Source organism: Chanos chanos, chromosome 2, assembly GCF_902362185.1.
Source record: "Chanos chanos chromosome 2, fChaCha1.1, whole genome shotgun sequence".
Classification (NCBI taxonomy): Eukaryota; Metazoa; Chordata; class Actinopteri; order Gonorynchiformes; family Chanidae; genus Chanos; species Chanos chanos.
The window spans coordinates 19,623,525-19,629,124 of NC_044496.1; positions in this window are offsets into that span (position 1 = coordinate 19,623,525).

Sequence of the window (5,600 nt, forward strand, 5' to 3'; positions counted from 1 at the left end):
GGGGAGAGATGCAGTCGACTTCAGGGGGCTGCATTTCTATTCTAATTATTTCCACAAATGTCATTACTATTCTTTTATTTCCCTCCGCATTGGCGGCGAGCAGTACAGAGAGATGGTTATCTCACGGAGCCATTTTAGTCAAAGAATCCTCCTTCTCTCCCCCCTCCCTCAGAGGTCTATTTTAAAGCGGTGCCGCTGTATGGTTGGCTGGGTAATTTCACTGGCTTTTCATGTGTCGGAGGGTGATGAGTCCTCCTCCATTAGGTGGTGTCGGCCTGTGATGTATGATGTATGCGCAGAAAGGCAGTCTGATGTTTATTCATGATTTTCAAGGCAATGTCTCCGCTAAGCCCTCTGATTTCCTTTTAAGGAACAAACTTTCCGAGATTGAGATTTCAATTTAAAGGCACAGAGACCTCTCCATCGGTTTCTTGCCCTGTACCTTCTTCCCTTCGTTTTAATCTCTCTCTTTCTCTCTCTCTCTCTCTCTCTATCTTTCCTATGATATTACCTCTGTCAGCTTTCATTTGCTTGACCTTCTGAAAAACAGATCACATGCAGTTGTTTGCTCCTGAGGCATCTCTCCTTCTCTCTTCCTGCCTTATTTTTTACCTACAGACATTTGCAAAGACATAAGGCAACGTATGGCATCAGTGTTTCTGTATCAGCTATTCTTGTTTGAAGGAGCTAGAAGCTCCAGGGTGAGACACTAAAGCCATGCACAGTTTTGGTTTGCTCCATAGCAACGTGTGCCAGTCTCATAAGGCCTGGAGCTAATGTTTGCATTGCTGTAATCAGTATCTGCCAGCCTAAACTAACTGCCTGTTGTTCACAGCATTTGTGGTGTAAACCTAAATTTGCTGTAAAATAACTATCATTTGAAAAGCTATTTGTCCCTATTTGTCTTGTAAATGACTTTTTAATGATAATCAAGCTGCATCCATCCATCATTGTGACACTAGTCCATATAGCCCTTTGATGAGACTCCTCCCATCAACAAATGGTGTCTATTTATAATCCAAAAATCAGCCCGCATTGGCCTTGGACCATTGCGTGTGTCATAACAATTTTAAGGACATGCAATACATGAAAACAGTGAAAGCATTTACTAGCAAACACATGTTAACTGATGCGTTTAGAGCAGTGTGTTTGTGTGTCTGTGTGTGTTTGTGGGTGTGGGTGTACATGTCAGTTTGTGTGAAGTTGCAGAACTGTAGCGCCACCTGTCACCAGTGGTGAGTCTGCCACATACATTAGGCTGTAATGAATGAGGGATTGGATGGAGAGCCAGGATACCTCATTGTTAAGCCCTGACCCCACACACACAATGACAGATGGGCTGACATAACCTGCCACTTTGGTGGGAATGACTCGTCGGTGCTGTTTATTTTGTTACAGCCAACTGTTATCGTAGCTGGTTTCCTTATGAGCTTAGAAAGGCCCGAAACCCTTTGTCCTCATGCCTGGCCATGTTTAGAATCAGAAACTCTGTGAAATTAATTTGAGTCCCGTTTTATTTTAAGGAGACCAAAGTGGTGCAATGGAGCATGAGTAAAGGGAATCAGTCTCTTTGTGCTGAACATATGTAATGCCACACTAATCAGCCCAGGCTGTGCCGCTGAGCTGCGTATACATTCACACTGATATGATAAATAATGCAAATATGGCCACCGCCGCAAATGCCAGAGCCAGCCGGGGAGCACGGAGAGAGAGCAAGAGACCGAGAACTGGCGTAACCAACTGATTGTTGTGCTGTCAAATTGATTTGCATGAAAAAGGGTGGCCTAATTGCAACACTTAGCTGCAGAGTCCTGATAATATGCAACAGGATTGCTAAAGGACACAGAGCGCTCCTTTAATGTGACGGATATCCTGGGCTTTTCGGGAGGTGTGCGCTTTACTATTCTCTATTCAGCATGAGCGATCCGCTGCCATCTCTCTGTGTCAGGAGCCCAGTGGCCATATACATCACATCACTTCTCTAGCCTCCTCACTTAAACACCCACATACATTTCTCTCTTTCTCTCTTTCATTTCTCACCACAACAGTGGAGCGGTAGTGAGTGGTTTTAGGGGGTAAGACTGAAAAAAGTGTGTGTGTGTGTGTGTGTGTGTGTGTGTGTGTGTGTGTGTGTGTGTGTGTGAGATGTGTGTTGGATGGAAAAGGGGTGTGGGGCGGCGGCTGCCGTAGGCAACCCTTCCTTTTCTTTTCTTTCTTTAATAATAAATGATGGATGTTTCAAATTAGAAAACAGTGCTGAGAAAATCCAATTTCATCTTGTGCTTTGGAGGGAGTGTAAAAAATCAAGAGCGAAGTTCTGTGTCACTGGGTCTCTTTTGTTTTAATGCTCGGACAGGGGCCAGCAACGGGTGATTTAATGTGCCTTGTGAGAAAGGCTGTCATTATGTACAATATTAACAAATGAAGTGGGACTCTGCCCATCTTTGGCAAAAAAAGAAGCTGTCGGTGCCTTATATGTCCCCACCAGAAATTGTTTCTAATCATTACAAATCACGAGTTCTGGGGGAATTGGATATATTTGTTTTGATGTGTATGCTGTTTGCTGACGGCTTGATACTGGTCGGGCCTAGGATACTTAAATGAAGATATTCTCTAATTATTGCATAATTTTAATACTTTTTGCCTCACTTGCTGGTTTGTGTATTCCTAGTTTGTTTCTGCTCTTTTTGCTGGTGCCCAATCCCTGCAAGGTAAATGGAGTGTATCTCTTTACTTCATCCGCTCAATCAATCTTTTCGGCCACGCGCCATGTCATTACATCTCTTTTCTCCATTTTTCTTAATGTTTTCAACCCCCTTTTCTCTTCCCTCTTCCATGCTCCCCCTCTGATACTCCAGTTTAGACTCCATTCCGTAGAACTGCTGGAATTCTGAGGTCTAATGAAGCCAGCATGACCAGAGTGCTTGAGCCAGGAGGAAGTCTGGCTTTTCACTCTAACTATAGATTGGGTAATATCCCTGTGCACCATATTAAAAATAAAAAGAAAATAGGCATTCCTATTTAATGAACCATTTCCTCTGTGTAGGGACACAAAAGCCAATCCATAAAACAGAAATAAAAGGAAGAAAGCAGTATAAGCTGTAAAAGGCACATTTCCTCTTTTTGTCCTTGCTGTGTTGCAGTAATGCTAGGCATTCTCACTGAAAATGCTGTTTATTCCTTTTGGTCAAAGGGGTGATGGAAAAGTTAAACAACATTTTCTGTTCCCAACAATGTCAGAAGTCCGTAAGCTGTTGAAGTATTTTTTTTTTTCAGTCTCACTTCGGTCTTTCTCTTGAGAAAGATCAGGTAAGGCGTAGGGTTAGCTCCTGCACTTATGAGTCACATCTACTTTACAGGCCTCAAGCAAGGTGAGTTTACCCGACACACCACCCCAAACCATAAGGTCATATCAAAACGATATTCTCCCTCCTAAAAACTTGAGTAACATGCGCTAGCCTTCTAGGTGTTTCTCTAGACATACATGTTTCCCATCCTTAAAAGCTTTTCATAAGACTCTCTGCCACACTGACAACAAACACTTCAGTTTCACAGTCCACACATACCCAAACAGGTAAACTAGAAATTACCACCTGTGCTCTTTTGCACAGTAGACATGTTTTTCCATGTATTTTTTTTATCACCACTTTAGGATAGCCTCCATGTCCAAGGCCACAGCTGTGCGGTTTTTGCATTTTTTCCCCCTCTCTCATGTTTTACTGTACGGCCCTCTATTGTGAATACTGTCAGGTCTATAAAGATTTTGGTTGGAAAAAGGACAGCTCTGCAGAGTCTGTGTTAGTTTTATTTATACTGAGGTTTTATTTGTGATTTTAGTTTAGCTCGAGTGGGCCTCTTGCGTATTGAGCTTAAGCAGCTACAGATGCTGACTTGTATGCTTCAGAGATCCCTTGTTGAAGTTGGCTACCATATTTATATAGTATCTCTGACTGGAGTCTTAGGATTTGCCAAAAAACTGTACGATATGTCTGCTTCAATCCAATTAAGTCTATCACTTCCCCACAAGAAGAAACTGTAGGTGCAGCAGATTTTTGGTGCAGCTTGTGGAGGTCATATCCCAGAGCCTCTTGTGTCCCTGCGTAAAAGTCTGTTTGGCCTTTTTTTTTTTTGTCAGGCATGCAGCCTGATCTAATTTTGTGGGGTCAGAATGTTGGACAGGGATCTATTTCGAGGATTGTAAATTTTAAGGAACATGTAATTTGGTGTGGCTGGGGCCCGGGTGACTGAATGATTCAGCAGGACGCTGGCATTATCAGATCGGCGCTAGAGCCAGAGCGACAGATACAGTCCCTGTTACCTTCCCCTGTTCCACCGGCCATCTGCAGGGCTGAGCCAAGAGTCTGGCCTTTACTAGTGTTGGAGTAAACTCACACCAGTCAACTACAATAAAGGAGAAATTGTGCAGGTTGTGAACAGCCCTTGCAGACAGTATTTGGCAGACACGGCTAGGTAAAGGATTGCATAACACTGGAATACAACCATTACTAGGAGTAAAGAGATGCATGTGTATTGTAGCAGAGCTGAGACAGCAGGCTTAGAGGATGAGACAGGAGATTAGGGGGTGCAGCTTTAGCACAGGGACCACAGACTGATGGAATGAGAAAGACAATTCAGTCATGTTTGTTGCAGACTGAAGCACAGCGAGAGAGTTTATGCTTTATGGCATTGCTGCAGCATAGGGACTATTGACTACTTGTCTTAGGAGAAGTATTCCAGTCATATCTGCCGTAGAGCAGAGATAACAGAGGGAGCTTTGGGGTTTCCATCTCCCTTTCTTTTGTACCTTTAACATTGGGACTGCAGGCTGCCTGTATAAGAGAAGAAATGCTGTCATGTTTGCAGTAGATGGGAGCAAAGCAGAATTTGAGCCTTATGGCATTGCTGCAGTTTGGGGACTACAGGTTTCCTGCTGCTGAAATGAGAGAGTGAGCTGTCACAGACATGCGTTTAATGGCTCCCTTGTCAGTTGCCTGGTTCAGGCCCTAAGGGACAAGGAGCAGATGTGCACATGCAGATGTGCAGATGCACACACTCACACATATAGACATTCTTACGCGAGCACATAATAACTCTACACTCCCTCCATCTCTCTCTTTCTTTGTCATGATAAGAGACAGTGGCCAACAGGCCCCTAGTTTCCCTCACCTCCTACTTCTCACCCACTAGATACACATAGACATATTCAAATGCAATTGGAAATTTCTAGATTCCCCTTTCACTCAAAGTGCACATCCTCTCTGGGCGAACTGATTCTCCCCTGAATTGTCTAGGCGATAGTGTTGAGCTCCAGTGACATGTTTTACAACTTATTGCACCTGTGACAGCTTGGACTTGTCTGAGCCATTTTACCGCCACGGTGCTTCACAACAGCTGCCTATGAACACTGTCTGTTAAAGCCATTCTTCAAGACACTCCTCACGTGTGAACCGAAAAGTGTTTCAAAAACACGAACTATCCAGTGTCAGGAACTATAAAGCCCTAATCAATGTAAAAAAATTTTCTCACTTGGGTAAGGGATAGAGACAATAACAGTATGTTTAATCTACACATGCTTTAGGAAGCGCGGCTTTACATCTCGT